A 22,380-nucleotide genomic window follows, 5' to 3' on the forward strand; every position below is an offset into this window, starting at 1 on the left:
AAAATGTTTTTTATCAAATTTTCTTTGGCGATTTTCATGGATTTTTGGGAATATACCTTCTCTTGTTCCAAAGATTAAGAAAATATTTCACAAATTTATAACATTTATGATGAATCACACGATTTAAAATTTCGACCAAAATCACGAAATGTTAGAATATTATTTTTAAGAAAAATCAAAACGAAATTTCATAAAATTAATATTTGTAACCCAAAGGCACTGTACCTCCACTTTAAAAAAAAATCTCAGCATAAACAAAATTCTCCCACTGTGTTTATAAGGTACAGCTTCATACTATAAGAACTGATATGGACATGTCGATAGCAAGCGTTTTCGTAGTGTAGTGGTTATCACGTGTGCTTCACACGCACAAGGTCCCCGGTTCGAACCCGGGCGGAAACAAATCCCTTTTTTGTGTAAAATCTAATAATATGTATTAAAATTCTAATAAAAAAAATTTAATACAAGCCTCTGAATGGGTCTTCATTTACTAAAAGATAAACTAGGCGCCGAAGGCGCACTGCTAATCTCCAAATGTTATCAAATTTTGAACCTTTGTATCTATTAATAAAAAAGTTATTAGATTGTATTTTTTATAACGCATTTGCGTTTATTAAAGCAGAAGTTTTCGTAGTGTAGTGGTTATCACGTGTGCTTCACACGCACAAGGTCCCCGGTTCGAACCCGGGCGGAAACAAACGTTTCTTTTATTTCCTATTTCTGACTTTGTCTACCCTTAATCCCAGGTTACGAGAAGTTTAATTAGTAGGGAACATCGCATCCCAGGAAAAACTGGCTAACCACACAAGGTGATTCTTCCAGCATTGCCCGGTAATCAAATACTTACTTCTTGGGAATTTTGAAAATAATAAGTTACCTGTGTAGACCAAAAGTCACTCTTTTTATCAATACCAGTAGTCAAAATCGTACTACTCTCAGCATTACCAAAGTTTTAAAAATAGATACCCTTCAGTTTTTTTTGGTGCCAATTGACCCCTTTTTCCAAGCAATTGGAATCTTATACCGGTCATGGGACTGGTTGTATTTAGCCAATTGGTAGCCACTTCATGCATGCACCGGTTCAAATGTCTCTATCACAGGGTTAATTAACACATTTCTGGCCCTTTTGCATCTATAACAGGAACAGTTCTATTTTTAGATTTTTTTCAGTTATATTTTCCCTACATTTGTTCATTTTCTACCAATATCACAAATATTTAAATTAACGTTTCAACGCGGTTTGTTCAGTGGGGTTTGTGGCTGAATGCGTTAAGGCGTTCTGTTATGCTGCCAGTAAACCCAGGTTCAAAACCTGGTGGGAGCGAAAGTTTTCCAAATTTTAAAAATAAGATAACAAGACAAATACAAGTAAAAAAACAACATTAATAGAAATAAGAAGTAAAAAATTGGTGGAAAAATTTGTTTTTTAAGAACTGTTTCTCTAACATGTCTATTTGAACTGGTTAATTGATGGGTTGAAAACAACCGGTTGAAGGATAGGTTTGTAGGTATCTATGTGGGGGGTCAATTGACCCTTCCTATGACAACCCCATGTTAATTTCACCGGTCACCTAACCAGTTAAAGGACCTGTACCGGCTATAAAGGACAGGTGAAACGACCGGTTTGGGACCAGTCCCAAGAACTGAAGGGTAATAAATATCGGTTACCAGTCGACTTTAAATTTGTGTTTAATTTAGTTTTCTTTGCTTTGTCCTTTTAGGCCGGTATGCACCTCTAGCGAAAAATTTCATTCCCATAAGAAATGCATTGCTATTTATGCTAACGAAATTTTCGGTAGCGTTCAATTTCGTAAGCTGGTACGCACCTCTAATGAAAATAACAGGGTTGTCAAAAGCATATTTTGGCAGAAAACATTTAATTTATTACAATCATTATGTGCGTAAAAGTTTTAAAAGGTCTGTAAATAATAAACAATTTATTTGAGGCATATTTGGAACATATATTAACAATTTTTAAAAGCGATTAGCTGGTTTAAAATTTGTGTACACAGCCCTGTTTTTTTGTTGTAGACTTAAATAAATTTTTGCTACTGAAAATTTCGCTAGAGGTGCATACCGGCCTTTTGATAAAACACGATAATTCTCGTTCTCCAAAAAGAAATTGAGTCACTTGAGTGCGGTGCGCACGGAAACTACATCCGAGTAATTGGGAATGGACATGCGACGAATATAAATTTCTTAGTCTATGATTTAACTGTTTTCTGTAATTGTTTTTAAACAGCTGTTACCATTTTTGGACATGTCCTGAATAAAAGAGTGCTCTGTTTTCTTTTAGTCAGTCACGACTTGGGTATCCAGTACTATATAAAAGAAAACAAGCCTATTATTTCGCACAAAAAATGTAACAACCCTGTGTTTGAGACACAATTCACTGTAATAAATGCCGACATTCGTTTTTCGCAGAAACGATCTTAAAACCAAGCAATAAACACAATTTCGGAGTTTAAAGAAAAAATGTTTTCAACACCATACGAAGTTCAACTCAGTTTTGGGAAAATGTACAAATTTTAAGAAATTCTGAACTATTTTGTCAAAAATACGAATTTAGTAAGTCATGTGGTTCATTTGGGTATAATTTTTTAGTTCACGTAATTAACCTCTAACTGGTGAGGTGAAATTTTACACCCTTTTACATATATGATTATTTTATAATTTTTTTATGTATCATTATTACATGTGTTGATTAGAACACATTACATTTAATGAAAATAAAATACAATATTTCGAATATTTTATGCACTTTCAAAAATTAACAGGCATTTAATGTCACAAGCAGAGAATGAAGCCGACCCATTTTTGTCGGCGGAGGTTGGCACTAAATTTTTGCCTCCGGCGGCGGCGGCTTCACGGCTAAGCCGATATAAATTCTTCCATTCGGCGGCGGATAATTATCCATTATTAAATCAATTTGAAGTTATTCGAATGGCAATGATATTAGTTGTACAACGTATCTTACAATCAAATTTATATTTCGTTAACATTTTCTGAGATAAATTTTTGCAAAACTGTTAAGCAGTTTGAAATTGATTGATTGTGAATAGATGCTTCAAAATTTTGGCAAAAAATACGACAATTATTAAACAAATTTTCTTATTTAAATCGATATTTTTGATTAATTGGCGGCTAAATTAGAGTCGAGATGAGTCGACATATTTGACGGCGGCGTCGACTGCGAAAAAATGGTCGGCGGCGACTGAAATCAGCGGCGCGACTCGGCAGCTTCATTCTCTGGTCACAAGTCGTTTTTTTTTTTTTAATATAAACAAGTAAGGAAACTCTAAAGTCGAGCGGGGCCGACTATAGTATACCCTGCACCACTTTGTAGATCTAAATTTTCGATACCATATCACATCCGTCAAATGTGTTGGTGGACAGAGAATGAAGCCGCCGAGTCGCGCCGCCGATTTTAGCCGTCGCCGACCCGTTTTTAGCAGTCGACGCCGCCGCCGAATATGTCGACTCATCTCGACTCAAATTTAGCCGCCAATTAATCTAAAACATTGATTTATATCAAAAAAATTAATAATATTTGTTATAGTTTTTGCCAAAATTTTGAACTTTCCACCTTCAATCAATTCGTATCAAGTTGCTATAATAGTTTTACAAACATTTAGCTCAAAAATTTTTAATGAAATGTAAATTTGATTGTACGATTGGTTGTACAACTAATATCATTACAATTCGGAAAACTTCAAATTGATTTTATAACAGATAATTTTGCGCCGCCGAATAGACAATTTTTTATCGGCTTAGCCGTCAAGCCGCCGCCGCCGGAGAGAAATATTTAGTATCAGCCGCCGCCGACAAAAATGGGTCGGCTTCATTCTCTGTTGGTGGATATATATAAAGATTTGTCCCACATACATCTCGATATTTAAATACTCGATCTGGACAGAATGTGATAGACTTCTACAAAATCTATAGTCTCAAAATTTAAGTCGGCTAATGCACTAGGGTGGAACACAATGTTAGTAAAAAATATTGGAAACATTTAAATCTGAAGCAATTTTAAGGAAACTTCCCAAAAGTTTATTTATGATTTATCGCTCGATATATATTCATTAGAAGTTTAGGAAAATTAGAGTCATTTTTATAACTTTTCGACTAAGCAGTGGCGATTTAACAAGGAAATTTGGCACACATGACTATACTACCAATTGTACTTCTTGTGCAAAATTTCAAGCTAATCGGGATAAAACTCTGGCTTCTGGGTCCATATAAGTGCATATCGGGTGAAAGATATATATGGGAGCTATATCTAAATCTGAATCGATTTCAACCAAATTTGGCACGCATAGCTACAATGATAAATCTCTATCTAGGGAGCCACCGTGGTGCAATGGTTAGCATGCCCGCCTTTCATGCGCAAGGTCGTGGGCATTAGCGTAGCTAGACAATTATCCTAGGGGGGGCTATAGCCCCCCTAGCTAAAAAGTTATAGACTGAACTTATAGGTTTAATTAATGTTTTATTTCATAAAATTGAATAAAAAATTAGACATCAAAATAACTCGCAACTAAAATAGTTCCACACTTTTCCCAGCAAAATAATTGTGAGTTGTTCTAAAGGCACAACTTTAAAAGTAAAGTTCTAAAGGCACAACTTTAAAAATGTCCTCAATTATTTTAACTACACAGGAAGTTTTTTTACTTCATTTTTTTCATATTTTAATGTGTAATTTTTTGTTTTCTTTTTTTTTTCAAATAGTTTAAAAAAAGAGTAAGAATAAATAAATTGGTACAAATTATTCAAATTTTGCCACAAAACTGCTAAATCCATTATAGAAAAATCAATAATTTTGGAAATTATTCGAGGAAAAACGTTTCAAGCTAGCGTCAGAATGCATTAAAAATCATAAAAACAATATAAAATTTATTTATTTGGGAAAATATCACAAAATTTTTTAATTCACATTCAAAACACTGAATTCGGATCTCACCTTAAGAAGTGATGCAAATTCATTGCAACGGCTGTTGAAACGGTGGACATTTGTCCTATGACAAGCTCATATTACATTCATTGCTTCTCCGCCAATTTTGCACCACTTCTAGACGCAAAAAGAACATTTTCACTACTTTTTTGGCAACGCTTTTTCGCAGATATTAATTTATGAAAGAATAGTTTTAATATCAATTACTATTTTTTCAATTAAATTGACTAAACTAAATCAATCATAAGTTCAACCACAGCTTTATTTCATAAATATCTGACTTCAAACATTACCATCGGCAACTGATACCACAACCCAAGTAATTCGATTGTTCATGAAAGTCTTTAGCGGAACTTTGTGCGATTGTATATACTTGTTTAATTTTTATAAAAATTAAAAAACACAATTGACATTTATTGGAAAATGGAAAATTATAAATAGTGTTTCAAATTCTGGGGGGGCTACAATTTTTCTGGGGGGGTCTGAGCCCCCTCCCCAGAGGCCTTCCTACGCTTATGGTCGTGGGTTCGATTCCTGCTACGACCGAACACCAAAAAGTTTTTCAGCGGTGGATTATCCCACCTCAGTGATGCTGGTGACATTTCTAAGTGGTTTCACTGGAATGTGGAACGCCGTTCGGACTCGGCTATAAAAAGGTGGTCCCTTGTCATTGGAATCGGGCAGCACTAAGAGAGAAGTTCACCACTGTTATATCACAATGGACTGAATAGTCTAAGTGAGCCTGATACATCGGGCTGCCACATAACCTAACCTAACCTAACGTACTCCCTGTGCAAAATGTCAACCAAATTGAGCCTAAACTCTGACTTTTATGACCATAGTAGTCCATATCGGGCGAAAGATATATATGGGAGTTATATGTAAATCTGAACCGATTTCAATCAAATTTTGCACACTTGACTATACTACTAATTGTACTCCTAGTGCAAAATATATCTAAATCTGAACCGATTTCTTCCAAACTCAATAGGGTTCTATTCTGACCCACATTAGGAACATGGCGACCCACATGAAGGCGATTGGACTTAAATTGCGACCAAGACTTAGATCACAAAAATGTGTTCACAGACAGACGGACGGACGGACATGGTTATATCGACTCAGGGACCTACCCTGAGCATTATTGCCAAAGACACCATGTGTCTATCTCGTCTCCTTCTGGGTGTTACAAACATATGCACCTACTTATAATACCCTGTTCCACAGTGTGGCGCAAGGTATAAAAATGTGTTGAGAGGGCAAACTTTACCACCACGTGGACAGTTAACTTCAGGGATGAAAATGCAGTATTATAGTACTTTTTTCAATACTTTTACAAACTGGTCAGTACCGTAGTACCCCAGCAATTGATTTAGTACCTTTCGTGTAGACATTTTTGTGCCGATATCAATTTTCGTTATTATACACTAGTTTTGACAAAATATTTTAATATTTTGAAAAAAGTCTTAAACAGACTTATTAAAACTACAAAAAATATTTAGCAAAAATGTTGTCAAAATTTTATTTCTACAGAAAATTTAGTTAATTTTTTTCTGTTGGAAAATTTTGTCAAAAAAATTTTTTTTTGTCAAAATTTTATATCTATAGAAAATTTAGTTAATTTTTTTCTGTTGGAAAATTTTGTCAAAATTTTATTTTGTCAAAATTTTATTTCTATAATTTTGTCAAATTTTATTTCTGATGAAAATGTTGTCAAAATTTTTTTTTCTATAGGATATTTAGTCAAACTTTTATTTCTGTTGAAAATTTTGTTAAATTTTATTTTTATAGAAAATTTTATCAAAATGTTATATCTATAGAAAGTTTTATCAAAACTTTATTTCGGTAGAAAATTTTGTCAAAATTTTATTTCTATAGAAAACTTTGTCAACATTTTTATACCCTTCACCACTACTGTGGTACGCCAAGAAGGAAAAGTCTGAGACCCATCGTTTAGTATACCGATCATCTTAGAATTAAATTCTGAGTCGATTTAGCGATGTCCGTCTGTCTGTCTGTCTGTCTGTCTGTCTGTTGATGTATTTTTGTGTGCAAAGTACAGCTCGCAGTTTTAGTCCGATTGTCCTAAAATTTGGTATGGGGTCCTGTTTCGGCTCAAAGACGATCCCTATTGATTTTGGAAAAAATCGGTTCAGATTTAGATATAGCTGCCATATATATTTTTCACCGATCTGGTCATAATTGGCGTGTATATCAACCGATCTTCCTCAAATTCCGTACATCCGAATATTTTATGAGTCTCGAAAAACTTGCAAAATATCAGCCAAATCGGTTCAGATTTAGATATAGCTCCCATATATAGCTTTCGCCCGATTTACACTCAAATGACCACAGAGGCCAATTTTTTGCTCCGATTTAGTTGAAATTTTGCACAGGGAGTAGAATTAGCATTATAGCTATGCGTGCCAAATTTGGTTGAAATCGGTTCAGATTTAGATATAGCTCCCATATATAGCTTTCGCCCGATTTACACTCAATTGCCCACAGAGGCCAATTTTTTGCTCCGATTTAGTTGAAATTTTGCATAGGGAGTAGAATTAGCATTACAGCTTTGCGTGCCAAATTTGGTTGACATCGGTTCAGATTTAGATATAGCTCCCACATATATGTTTTTCTGATTTCGACAAAAATGGTCAAAATACCAACATTTTCCTTGTTAAATCGCCACTGCTTAGTCGAAAAGTTGTAAAAATTACTCTAATTTTCCTAAACTTCTAATACATATATATCGAGCGATAAATCATAAATAAACTTTTGCGAAGTTTCCTTAAAATTGCTTCAGATTTAGATGTTTCCCATATTTATGTTTTACTAACATTGTGTTCCACCCTAGTGCATTAGCCGACATAAATGTTGAGTCTATAGATTTTGTAGAAGTCTATCAAATTCTGTCCAGAGCGAGTGATATTTAAATTTATGTATTTGGGACAAACCTTTATATATAGCCCCCAACACGTTTGACGAATGTGATATGGTATCGAAAATTTAGATCTACTAAGTGGTGCAGGGTATAATATAGTCGGCCCCGCCCGACTTTAGACTTTCCGTACTTGTTTTTCTATAGGAAATTTTGTAAAAAAATTTATTTCTGTAAAAAATGTTGTCAAAATTTCATTTCTCTAGAAAATTTTGTCAAAATGTTATTTCTATAAAACATTTTGTCACAATTTTACTTCAGTGTTGTTGTTTTTGATTTCAGCTTAAAACCATGCATTGACTAAACTAAAGCTGAAAAAACAATGATTAAGGAAAAAAACCAACAATAACAAAACAAATGGAAAATTTTATTTTTTTAGAAAAATTTGTCAAAATTTTATTTCTATAGAAAAATTTATCAAAATTTTATTTCTATAGAAAACTTTGTCAAAATTTTATTTTTATAGAATATTTGTTTAAATTTTATTTCTGATAAAAATTTTGTCAAAATTTTATTTCTTTAGTCAAACTTTTATTTCTGTTGAAAATTTTGTTAAATTTTATTTTTATAGAATATTTTGTTCAAATTTTATATCTATAGAAAGTTTTGTCAAAATTTTATTTCTATAGAAAATTTTGTCAAAAATTTATTTTTATTTATCTACAGAAAATTTATGAAATACCATGAATTCTACCAATCTACCAACCCGTGATTACAATACTACTGTAATCTTTGTAAGTGGATATAAAACGAAAAAAAAAAATAAATAAATTTTTATTTCATTGTTGTTGTTTTTGATTTCAGCTTAAAACAATGCATTGACTAAACTAAAGCTGAAATAAAAAAAGAAAACATTGATTAAAGAAAACATAAAAAAAAACAAAAATAACAAAACAAAACGAATGGAAAATTTTATTTCTATAGAAAAATTTGTCAACATTTTATTTCTGTTGAAAATTTTGTTAAATTTTATTTTTATAGAATATTTTGTCAAAATTGTATATCTATAGAAAGTTTTGTAAAAATTTTATTTCTATAAATAATTTCGTCAAAAATTTATTTTTATTTATCTACAGAAAATTTATGAAATACCATGAATTCTACGAATCTACCAAACCGTGATTACTGTATCTGTAACAGGGATGGAAAATACAATTTTTAAGAAAGTACAAAAAAGGTATTTTTTGAGCGGAAAGGTACTTTTTACTAAATTTCAACAAAAATTTCACTGGAAAATTATTGTCAAGAGACTAAATTTTAAAGAAAATAAAATTTTGACAAAATTTTCTATATAAATAAAATTTTGCAAAAATTTTCTATAGAAATAGAATTTTGCAAAAAAAAATCTGTAGAAAAAAAATGTTGCAACATTTTTTCTATAGAAATAAAATTTTGCAAAAATTTCCTATAGAAATAAAATTTTGACAAAATTTTCAATTGAAATAAAATTTTGACAAAATTTTCTATAAAAATAAAATTTTGCAAAAATTCTATATAGAAATAAAATTTTGACAACATTTTCTACCGAAATAAAAAATCGATAATATAGAATCGCATTCTTTTTTCGACTAAAACATTCTTGAAGTTCAATAAAATCCTGTTTTTGACTATGTCTTTTACAAAATCGAGATTTTCTTCCCACATGAACATGTCTGTTTTGCCATATTTGTAAAAGACTATTAGCAAATAAGGTTGATAAAGACTTTCTCAAAATATTAAAATATTTTGTCAAAGCTATTGTACCATAAATCTGATATCGACTCAAAAATGTCTACACAAAAGGTACTAAATCATTCGCGGGGGTACTACGGTACTGACCGGAGTGAAAAAGTATTGAAAAAAGTACTATAGTACTGCATTTTCCATCCCTGATCTGTAATCTTTGTAAGTGGATATAAAACGAAAAAAAAATAAATAAAATTGAGGAGTTGACAAACAAAATTCAGTCTAAAGGTGCTCTTGAAATAATCTTCCAATGGAATTTTTGTTAAAATTTAGTGAAAAGTACTTTTTCGTTAAAAAAATACCTTTTTTGTACTCTCTTTAAATTGTATTTTCCATCCCTGGTTAACTTACACAAAATGTCAAGAAAACTTTTTCAAATTGGAGAAAATAAGTTAAATTGGCCTTAGTGCCCTGGAGGCTTCGCTTCTTTTTAGTGTGCTTATTATGTCCCATCTTCTCTTCTCAATTCTCTTTGCTTACAACCCCTGGCAGTTGTTGCAAGAAGGCTTATACCGTGCCATTCATTCACCACGCGGCGAATATTAAAGGCCTGAGATAATTTCTCACCACCCTGGCACTCTTCAATTTTCGTTCAATGTAACATAGTGGTGGTAACTTAACTCACGGCGAATGACAGCGGTGTTATTTCGTTTTCCCACCACTGGTGAACCAAACAATGAATGCAACACAATTCGAATTTATTCATTGTCTAAAAATAGAAATGAGAAACGAACAACAAATGCTAGGCGAGACAACAACCACTATGTGTATTCAAGGCAGTGAGTTAACAGCTGTGTGGGTATGTGCCTTAAATAACCAGTTTGCCAAACATTCGCTAAGCGTTTTCGTAGTGTAGTGGTTATCACGTGTGCTTCACACGCACAAGGTCCCCGGTTCGAACCCGGGCGGAAACAATCCTTTTTTGTTTTGGGATTATTTTTTTTTTAAAGAAATATTTATCGGTTTTGTTTATTTTTTTTACAACTAATTAATTGTTCAAGATGGGAATATTCGTGGTAATGTCGAAAATACTTACAGGATATGTATTTAGATTTAATATCAAACTTTTTTTTAATATCCCTTAGTATTGAAGAATTTCTTCTAATAATATTTTGAAACTTTTATTTAGAAGTACGAGTAATTCGCAATTTTTTCCAAAGAACCAGGCATTTGGAAAACGTCTGAATTCAACGCTGTTCAAATTGTTGAAACTCATGGCTGAACAAGAAGGTTAAATCATGGACCCATATGATTACAATTTTTTTATTTCGACAACATTTTAAGATGTCAAAATCATATGTTTATGGTGATTGCAGCTCTCCAAATGACACTGCATAGCAAATGCTGGAGAATTGTTCAAAGATGACTTGAGTATCTTGATAACATATTCCAGACCCAAAATACCACGCACATCAGTTTTTAAACTGCATCATAAACTGTTTTCGTTAATAGATGGCGAAGATCCATTTGACTGACTTCCATTCTTAACTTTGGTGGGTATTATAGTCTTATTTGTCTCATATCGGCGTTCCTCGGATGAATTATCAACTTCACAATCACTCATAGGTGACGCAATTAAATTTGAACCTTTATTTTTCTCTGGATTTTAATTATTTTTTCAGGACAATTGAAAGAATAAATAATTGCCACTTTTACCAATGCCATACGATTCTTTTATCAGCTGATTTTGACTTCTTAAAATTGTTAACAACATATTGAAATTTGTTGTTTTTGTTATCGTGATTCAACCTCCTTATTCAGCCATGGTTGAAACTGTGAAAATTGTTGTGGCCAAAATCGGAATTAGCTACAACGTGTGGTGTAGGGTTGCCAGATTCAAATGGCCTATTGTCTGGAATTTTGGAAAAAGTTGGCTGGATTAAAAAAAATCTGGATTTCATAAATCCCCAAATATGAGGAATAAAACTATTTATTAAAATAAATAATAGCAAGTATATACGACCGTAAGATCGGCCAGGCCGTAGCTTATGTACCCTCCACCATGGATAGCGTAGAAACTTCTATTGAAGACTGTCATCCACAATCGAATTACTTGGGTTGCAGTAACACTTGCCGATGGCAAGGTATCTTAAAACTTCCTAACACCGTAATATATACCACATAGTACATACGTGGTATATATTAAACTACAGAAGGCCGATTAAATACGTAGATAATTAAGTTTATAGTTTCTATAGAAATAAAATTTTGGCAAAATAAAATTTTGACAACATTTTCTATAGAAATAAAATTTGGAAAAAATTGTCTATAGAAATAAAATTTGGAAAAAAATGTCTATAGAAATAAAATTTGGAAAAAAATTTCTATAGAAATAAAATTTTGACAAAATTTTCTATAGAAATAAAATTTTGACAAAATTTTCTATAGAAATAAAATTTTGACAAAATTTTCTATAGAAATAAAATTTTGACAAAATTTTCTATAGAAATAAAATTTTGGTAGATTATTTTTGGCTCGAGTGGCAACCATGATTATGAACCGATATGGACCAATTTTTGTGTGATTGGGGATCGGCTATATATAACTGTAGACCGATATGGACTAATTTTGGCATGGTTATTAGCGGCCTTATACTAAGATTTCAACCGGATCGGATGAATTTTGCTCCTCCAAGAGGCTCCGGAGATCAAATCTGGGGAACGGTTTATATGGGGGCTATATATAATTATGGACCGATATGGAGCAATTCTTGCGTGCTTGTTAGAGACCATATTCTAACACCATGTTCCAAATTTCAACCGGATCGGATGAATTTTGCTCCTCCAGGCTCCGGAGGACAAATCTGGGGATCGATTTATATGGGAGCTATATAAAGGGTGATTCTTTTGAGGTTAGGATTTTCATGCATTAGTATTTGACAGATCACGTGGGATTTCAGACATGGTGTCAAAGAGAAAGATGCTCAGTATGCTTTGACATTTCATCATGAATAGACTTACGATCTGCCACAACCTCGAATTTTCAGTGAATGGGCCCTAGAAAAGTTGGCAGAAAATCCGCTTTTTTATCGACAAATTTTGTTCAGCGATGAGGCTCATTTCTGGTTGAATGGCTACGTAAATAAGCAAAATTGCCGCATTTGGAGTGAAGAGCAACCAGAAGCCGTTCAAGAACTGCCCGTGCATCCCGAAAAATGCACTGTTTGGTGTGGTTTGTACGCTGGTGGAATCATTGGACCGTATTTTTTCAAAGATGCTGTTGGACGCAACGTTACGGTGAATGGCGATCGCTATCGTTCGATGCTAACAAACTTTTTGTTGCCAAAAATGGAAGAACTGAACTTGGTTGACATGTGGTTTCAACAAGATGGCGCTACATGCCACACAGCTCGCGATTCTATGGCCATTTTGAGGGAAAACTTCGGAGAACAATTCATCTCAAGAAATGGACCGGTAAGTTGGCCACCAAGATCATGCGATTTGACGCCTTTAGACTATTTTTTGTGGGGCTACGTCAAGTCTAAAGTCTACAGAAATAAGCCAGCAACTATTCCAGCTTTGGAAGACAACATTTCCGAAGAAATTCGGGCTATTCCGGCCGAAATGCTCGAAAAAGTTGCCCAAAATTGGACTTTCCGAATGGACCACCTAAGACGCAGCCGCGGTCAACATTTAAATGAAATTATCTTCAAAAAGTAAATGTCATGGACCAATCTAACGTTTCAAATAAAGAACCGATGAGATTTTGCAAATTTTATGCGTTTTTTTTTTAAAAAAAGTTATCAAGCTCTTAACAAATCACCCTTTATAATTGTGGACCGATATGGACCAATTCTTGCATGGTTGTTAGAGACCATATACTAACACCACGTACCAAATTTCAACTGGATCGGATGAATTTTGCTCCTCAAAGAGGCTCCGGAGGTCAAATCTGGGGATCGGCTTATATGGGGGCTATATGTAATTATAAGCCGATGTGGACCAATTTTTGCATGGTCATTAGAGAACATATACCAACATCATGTACCAAATTTCAGCCGGATCGGATGGAATTTGCTTCTCTTAGCGGCTCCGCAAGCCAAATCGGGGGATCGATTTATATGGGGGCTACATGTAATTATGGACCAATTTTTGCATAGTTGTTAGAGCCAATATACTAACACCATGTACCAAACTTCAGCCGGATCGGATGAAATTTGCTTCTCTTAGAGGCTCCGCAAGCCAAATCTGGGGATCGGTTTATATGGGGGCTATATATAATTATGGACCGATGTGGACCAATTTTTGCATGGTTGTTAGAGACCACATACTAACACCTTGTACAACATTTCAGCTGGATCGGATGAAATTTGCTTCTCTTAGAGGATCGGCAAGCCAAATTTGGGGGTCCGTTTATATGGGGGCTATACGTAAAAGTGGACCGATATGGCCCATTTGCAATACCATCCGACCTACATCAATAACAACTACATGAGCCAAGTTTTAAGTCTATAGCTTGTTTCGTTCGGAAGTTAGCGTAATTTCAACAGGCGGACGGACGGACGGACATGCTCAGATCAACTCAGAATTTCACCACGACCCAGAATATATATACTTTATGGGGTCTTAGAGCAATATTTCGATGTGTTACAAACGGAATGACAAAGTTAATATACCCCCATCCTATGGTGGAGGGTATAAAAAATGTCGTTTTTCTTGTATCGGTTATCTAGTGTAACCACAAGAACAATACTTCCCCCTTTATGATTGTAGAGATTCTTAGTTTTTCTCTTAGATACCATTTGGAGCTAACACCTCATCCTACAAGTTTGAAGGTTATTGTTACGAAAATCTTGTCTGATTTCCTCCCTCCTCTTCACTCATAAATATGACTTTAATTGATCATAAATTATAATTCAAGATCAAGTTCACAATAATAGTTGAGAAACCAATCCAAATGTTGCACAACAATCAGACGGACTTTTGTCCTCAGTCATCTGAAAGTCATCAAGAAGAGGAGTGTCAGTCATTCACTAACCCACTACGGCCATATGTGACCATGAACATTTATGGATATTTATGGGATTTTAATGATCCGCATTTTTTCACGGATCGATTTCAATTTTGGGGAAGATATTTCTCATCTCTGTGAGAAATGTTTACAAATATTCCATGATATGACGATAGGAACTGAGGTGTTGAGGCGTTCCATTACATCTACCTTTAAAATTTTATTCATTCACTTGACATAGATACACCATACAGTTCATGCGGTTGTCGCCATCCAGATGAGGGATGTGCTAAGGAATTCTACCTTACAATGTAATTAAATATCAATAAAGAATGTCCGTTATTTTATGGACGCCCATAAAAATTAAATGATTTTTAATTTTCAATAATTCCAACAATGTGCTCTGGGGAATCGTAGCAGTTTGTGTGGTGATTTAATCGCTATGTGGTTACATAACATAACAACTCCCCAATTGTTTTGTATCAACAAAAGAAGATCTTCATTGTTCATGGTTTTGTTGAGGACACTGCATTGTGTCATCAAAACAAAAGAATCCTTTGTTTCGAGCTAGAAACAATCGAGAGATTCTATCATCCGGAGTCAAGAATATTAAAACCAAGTACCTTTAATATTTGACAAATTATATTTTTACGATCTATTTTATTCGATTATAACGAAAACAAATAAATCCGGTAGAAATATAGTCCATGTAAAATCTAATGTGCCTCTTAGGCATCCACCATCATTGAGTAAGATAGGTAGCGCCATTTCTACTAAAACCTTTTATAACGGGTACTTTGTGTTAGACTGGAAGCATTCACATTTTTTTTTTTGATTGAGCGGATAACGTCAGGAGTAGCCCTTTGTTGTGTTGATTAGTTAGATAATTTTTATGGTCCTTACATTTGTGCCATCACCAAAAAAAGCTCTACAAAAGCTCACTTTCGCCGATAATGAACAAAACCTAATGTTAGCGCTCCGTTAGCCGTAAGTTTTCGTAGTGTAGTGGTTATCACGTGTGCTTCACACGCACAAGGTCCCCGGTTCGAACCCGGGCGGAAACAAACTTTATTATTATTAAAATTTTAATGTGCATTTTTTTATAACACTACGGGGAATTGGTGCAAGTTGCCACTGGCGCACAGTGGTTCAAAATCGATTTTTTGAAATAATTCTGCAACTTTATAATTTGTATACCTACCACCATGGAATGGTGACGGGGGTATAATAAGATGGTCATTCCGTTTGTAATACATCGAAATATCGATTTCCGACTATATAAAGTATATATATTCTTGATCAGGGAGAAATTCTAAGACGATATAAGCATGTCCGTCTGTCTGTTGTAATCACGCTACAGCCTTCAATAAGGGCGCTATCGTCCTGAAATTTGGCACAGATTCGTCGTTTGTTTGCAGGCAGGTCAAGTTCGAAGATGGGGTATATCGGTCCAAGTTTTGATATAGTCCCCATATAAACCGACCTCCCGATTTGGGGTCTTGGGCTTATAAAAACTGTAGTTTTTTCCAATTTGCCTGAAATTGGAAATCTAGTGGTATTTGGGGACCATCAAAAAGTGTACCGAAAATGGTGCCTATCGGTCCATGTTCTGGTATAGCCCCCATATGGACCGATTTCCTGATTTTGCTTCTTGGGCGTCTAGAAAGGGTATTTTCTATTCGATTTGCCTGAAATTGGATATCTGGAGATATTCTAGGTCCATAAAGAGTTATGCCGAAAATGGTGAGTATCGGTCCATGTTTTGGTATAGCCCCCATATAGACCGATCACCCGATTTTACTTCGTGGGCCTATAGAAACCGTAGTTTTTATCCAATTTGCCTGAAATTGGAAATCTAGAGGTATTATAGGACCACAAAGAGGTGTGCTAAAAATGGTAAGTATCGGTCCATGTTTTGGTATATCCCCCATATAGTCCGATATCCCGATTGTATTTCTTGGGCTTATAGAAACCGTAGTTTTTATCCAATATGCCTCAAATTGAAAACCTAGGGGTACTTTAGGACCACAAAAAGGTATACCGAAAATAGTGAGTATCGGTTCATGTCCAGATTTTACTTCTCGGGCTTACATAAACCGTTGCTTTCATCCAATTTGCCTGAAAATGGAAATCTAGAGGTGTTTAAGGACCATAACAGGTTGGCTGATAAGTCCCCGGTTTAACAAAGAAAAACACATTTTTTTTGTCAAAATTCATTGTTATAATTCAACATAGTTCCCTTCAGGAGCGATACAACGATTATAACGACCTTCCAATTTTTTGATACCATTTTGGTAGTACTCCTTCGGTTTTTTCTTCTTCATATGGGGCCGTTTTGCCGCGATTTCGACCTTCAAACGCTCCAATAACGCCATATAATAGTCACTGTTGATGGTTTTTCCCTTCTCAAGATAATCGATAAAAATTATTCCATGCGCATCCCAAAAAACAGAGGCCATTACTTTGCCAGCGGACTTTTGAGTCTTTCCACGCTTCGGAGACGGTTTACCGGTCGCTGTCCACTCAGCCTACTGTCGATTGGACTCAGGAGTGTAGTGATGGAGCCATGTTTCATCCATTGTCACATATCGACGAAAAAACTCGGGTGTATTACCCCTGCCAGCATTTCAAAGTTCCATTTCATCTTCATCGCTACCACAGACTCGTAAATGTCACTACAACCATCCTACTGTGATGGGGGGCAGCATATCATAAAGTACAAAATGTACTTCATACATGTATTTTGCCATCACTACTTTTACAAAAGCCATTTTATTTTTTGTGAAACGCCAAGCGCAACCAGCTTGTTATATTTTATTTAAATAAAAACGAAAATAAAGTTCTGCAAACATAGATTTTACGCTTAAAATTGTGAAAGGTATATTGGTGAACAATTTTTGATTTTCCAAATGGAATAAAGTGATTGTTTTTCAAATATTTTACAGACACGCTGCCTCCATCGAATAAAAACACTGGCTGATAGACGCTGCAATATGTAACTCGCTACTTGTAACTCTACATCATCATTAATGCAAAAAATTATGTTAAATGTGATGTGATAGTGGTATAAATGTTATATTTTTAAGAATTTGTAAATGATTAATCGAATTAATAAATATCTAAACAAACGTGTTTTACTCGACCACAATGATTCTTTTACCACTATCTTAAAATGTGCTTTTTCTGATTGTTTGGAGGGTCTCTTATTGGCGTCGTTCTAAATTGATCTATAAAGGCACCTAATAATTGCACTCATGCGAAACCTTTTTGTAGTAACTTGGCGTGGTACAACTTCTCAATAGTGACGGCGCTTTTCCGACGAGTTTTTGATATCGTATATGATTGTTTTCGACGTACTGGGGATTCTCAGAAGCGCCCCCAAATTCAAAAAATGTTGGCAGGGACGAGTTAACAGCTGCAAACACTGCTCAGAATCATCAACACGTTGTTGTTTTTGGTCAAATGTGAGCTCGCACGGCACCCATTTTGCACAGAGCTTCCGCATATGCAAATATTAATGAATGATATGACTAACACGTTCCTTTGATATCTTTAAGGCCTCTGCTATCTCGATCAACTTCATTTTACGGTCATTCAAAATCATTTTGTGGATTTTTTTGATGTTTTCGTCGGTAACCACCTCTTTCGGGCGTCCACTGCGTTCACCGTCCTCCGTGCTCATTTCACCACGCTTGAATTTTGCATACCATTCAATTATTGTTGACTTCCCTGGGGCAGAGTCCGGAAACTCATTATCAAGCCATGTTTTTGCTTCCACCGTATTTTTCCCCTTCAGAAAACTGTATTTTTATCAAAACACGAAACTCCTTTTTTTCATTTGTTTTTTTTTCACAATAACAAAAGTTGCTTCACAAAAGACGCTCTATCTCACAAACTAATTGACTTACAGACGTCAAATTTTGACACGAATCATTTGAAGGTTGGTACTATATAAAAACAAGTAAGTAAAGTAGAACCATTACAGAATTAGTAATCATAAGCATTTGTGGGGTAACATATAGGTCTGGGAGATAAACCGCAGTTGCATATTTAAGAAAATTAAGGGGTACATGTCTATGGGTGCTTTGTGTCAATCTGACTATAGCTCATAGTCAATGTTGCCACGGAAAATGTTCGGTTTACCCTACAAGGGCAAAAAAAGTTCCCTACTTTCCCGTACATTTTCAAACAATTTTCCCTACTATATTTTTCTTTAAATTTAAAAAATTATACAAAACAAAAATGGTTCTAAGTACTTTATTATCTTAGAACATGAATATGCAACGTATATAACTTAGAATATAAATTTGTATTACCACCATGGTTGCCACAGTTGGTAGAATTCTACCCAAATTAGTAATCTTTTTTGTTAAATCTCTATAAAAATAAAATTTTGGAAAAATTTTCTATAAACAAATTTTTGTGAGAAATTTTTCTATAGAAATAAAATTTTGACAATAAATTCTATAGAAATAAAATCTTGAGAAAAAATTCCACAGAAATAAAATTTTGAGAAAATTTTTTATAGTAATAATATTTTGAAAAAAATTTCTATAGAAGTACAATTTTGACAAAATGTTCTATAGAAATAAAATGTTGACAAAATTCTCTACAGGAATAAAGTTTACCACACATTGTTAAAGATCAAGCCATGCCGGCTTCTAATTTCCTCCTCTAGAGCTACCAAAATGTAAAAATTATTACAAATTGTGTTGAGTGAAAATGTCCTACATTATGGCCCTATGTCCCTGCAAGACGCTAAATATTAGAAAAACCCTACATATAGGGAATTTCCCCTATTTCTAGCAACACTGGCTGTGTTGATATTGCGCCTACATAAGTACGATCGGCTAGTACATCAAAATTTGAAATTTGAGTAACATTAATAAATAAGAGTACTATGGCCAAATTTGGGAAAATCGAGCGATGCATATATATGGAAGCTATATCTAAATCTGAACCAATTTGCATAATATTTTGCGGGTTTGATTAATACCACAAAAGGTGACCTTGTGCAAGATTTGAGTAAGATCAGTTAAGAAATGAGGCCTGTATGGTCAAACATAAGGTTATTAGGGGCGAATTTTTCAAAATCGGGTGATACATATATGGGAGCTATATCTACATCTGAACCGATTTCGATGAAATTTTGCACATATAGTTAGTACTATAGAGGACTGGATCTAGCCAACTTTTAGTAAGATCGGTTACTAAATAAGGGTTCTATGGCCAAATTTTGGATAATCGGGCTATACATATATATGGGAGCTATATCTAAATCTGAACCGATTTCGATGATTTTTTGCACATATAGTTAGTGCTATAGAAGACTACATTTAGCCAAATTTGGGTAAGATCGGTTGATAAATAAGGGTTTTATGGCCAAATTTAGAAAAATCGGGTGGTACATATATATGGGAGCTATAGCTAAATCTGAACCGATTTCGATGATTTTTTGTACATATAGTTAGTGCTATAGAAGATTATATTTAGCCAATATTTCTTGTAGGCACATTTTTTGGCCGATCAAACTTTTTATACCCTGACCACTATGTGGTTTAGGGTATAATAATATGCATTTAATACTAGCGACGCCATCTATGTGTCAGACCGGGGACTTATCAGCCAACCTGTTAGTATACGTTTTAAGGTTTTATCGGCCAATTTGGTCAACTAAACAAAGGTTTCAAATATGCAAATTAAAAAAAAACGACGCTTTTTTAACATGCCCCCACTTTGGAATTTTTGATACGAAATTTGGGAATAGTGGTTTTAGCAAAATTCAATAAAAATCATAATGATTCCCAAAAAATAAATTATCGCATTTTTGCGATTACTTAGTGAAATGCGGCAAAAATTAACTAAAATAACTAAACCGCACACTTGAACGCAAAATTTAAAGCGAATCAAAGTAAAACCCTAGTCAATTACACCAAAATTTTATATTTGTACTCGAAGCCCGATAGCATAGACTATTAAAAACAGGCATTAGAATAAAAATCGAAGCAAATATTCTTTGCCGCTTTCGAAGCACGTGCGGCGGCCCCAACAACCTAAGGCAACCAGTATTTGTAATTCAGAGGATGTACCGCAGCATCTTGTGTCCACATTTAACAGTTGGCTAATAAGTCCCCGGTCTGACACCTAGATAGCGTCGCTAGTATTAAATGCATATTATTTTTATATAGTACCAACCTTCAAATGATTCGTGTCAAAATTTGACGTCTGTAAGTCAATTAGTTGGTGAGATAGAACGTCTTTTGTGAAGCAACTTTTGTTATTGTGAAAAATATGGAAAAAAGGAATTTCGTGTTTTGATAAAATACTTTTTCTGAAGGGAAAAAATACGTTGGAAGCAAAAACTTGGCTTGAGTTTTAATGAGTTTCCGAACTCTGCCCCAGAGAAATCAACAATAATTGATTGGTATGCAAAATTCAAGCGTGGTGAAATGAGCACGGAGGACGGTGAACGCAGTGGATGCCCGAAAGAGTTGGTTACCGACGAAAACATCAAAAAAATCCACAAAATGATTTTGAATGACCGTAAAATGAAGTTGATCGAGATAGCAGAGGCCTTAAAGATATCAAAGGAACGTGTTAGTCACATCATTCATTAATATTTGCATATGCGGAAGCTCTGTGCAAAATGGGTGCCGTGCGAGCTCACATTTGACCAAAAACAACAACGTGTTGATGATTCTGAGCGGTGTTTGCAGCTGTTAACTCGTAATACACCCGAGTTTTTCCGTCGATATGTGACAATGGATGAAACATGGCTCCATAACTACACTCCTGAGTCCAATCGACAGTCGGCTGAGTGGACAGCGACCGGTGAACCGTCTCCGAAGCGTGGAAAGACTCAAAAGTCCGCTGGCAAAGTAATGGCCTCTGTTTTTTGGGATGCGCATGGAATAATTTTTATCGATTATCTTGAGAAGGGAAAAACCATCAACAGTGATTATTATATGGCGAAATCGCGGCAAACGGTCCCATATGAAGAAGAAACAAGTATATACGGCCGTAAGTTCGGCCAGGCCGAATCTTATGTACCCTCCACTATGGATTGCGTAGCAACTTCTACGAAAGACTGTCATCCACAAATTTCAACTCACATGGTTGTTAAATATCATATGCTACCACCACGTACCAAATTTCAACCAGATATGGACTGATAGGAACCAATTCCTGCATGGATGTTGGATACCCTATACTAACATCACGTACCAAATATCGACCGAATGGGAAGAATTTTGCTCTTCCAAGGTGCTCCGGAGGTCAAATCTGGGGATCGGTTTATATGGGGCCTATATATAATTATGGACCGATATCGACCAATTTTTGTATGGGTGTTTGAGGCCATATATTAGCATCACGTACCAAATTTCAACTGAATCAGATGAATTTTCTTCTAAGAGGCTACGGAGGTCAAATCTGGTGATCGGTTTATATGGGGCCTATATATAATTATGGACCGATGCGAACCAATTTTTGCATGGTTGTTAGAGACCATATACTAACACCCTGTACCAAATTTCAGCCGGATCGGATGAAATTTGCTTCTCTTAGAGGCTCCGCAAGCCAAATCGGGGGATCGGTTTATATGGGGGCTATATACAATTATAGACCGATATGGAGCAATTTGTGCATGGTTGTTAGAGACCATATACTAACATCATGTACCAAATTTCAGCCGGATCGGATGAAATTTGCTTCTCTTAGAGGCTCCGCAAGCCAAATCGGGGGATCGGTTTATATGGGGGCTATATATAATTATGGACCGATATGGAGCAATTTGTGCATGGTTGTTACAGACCAT

General features: G+C 34.8%; 1 long non-coding RNA gene and 4 other non-coding genes across 5 annotated transcripts; all 5 read left to right on the forward strand.

The window, feature by feature from the left end:
* Positions 1–329: 329 nt before the first annotated feature.
* On the forward strand, positions 330–402 carry TRNAV-CAC (transfer RNA valine (anticodon CAC)). Its single transcript has one exon. It is a non-coding gene; the product is annotated as a tRNA-Val (tRNA).
* A 222-nt stretch (positions 403–624) lies between these two features.
* TRNAV-CAC (transfer RNA valine (anticodon CAC)) lies at positions 625–697 on the forward strand. The gene has a single exon. It is a non-coding gene; the product is annotated as a tRNA-Val (tRNA).
* Positions 698–10,455: 9,758 nt separating this feature from the next.
* On the forward strand, positions 10,456–10,528 carry TRNAV-CAC (transfer RNA valine (anticodon CAC)). The gene has a single exon. It is a non-coding gene; the product is annotated as a tRNA-Val (tRNA).
* Positions 10,529–15,555: 5,027 nt separating this feature from the next.
* Positions 15,556–15,628, forward strand: TRNAV-CAC (transfer RNA valine (anticodon CAC)). Its single transcript has one exon. It is a non-coding gene; the product is annotated as a tRNA-Val (tRNA).
* Positions 15,629–17,202: 1,574 nt separating this feature from the next.
* LOC142239185 (uncharacterized) lies at positions 17,203–17,556 on the forward strand. The gene is made up of 2 exons (XR_012722948.1): positions 17,203–17,442; positions 17,510–17,556. It is a non-coding gene; the product is annotated as an uncharacterized LOC142239185 (long non-coding RNA).
* The last annotated feature ends 4,824 nt before the right edge of the window (positions 17,557–22,380 follow it).

This window comes from Haematobia irritans, chromosome 1 (assembly GCF_050003625.1).
Source record: "Haematobia irritans isolate KBUSLIRL chromosome 1, ASM5000362v1, whole genome shotgun sequence".
Taxonomy (NCBI): Eukaryota; Metazoa; Arthropoda; class Insecta; order Diptera; family Muscidae; genus Haematobia; species Haematobia irritans.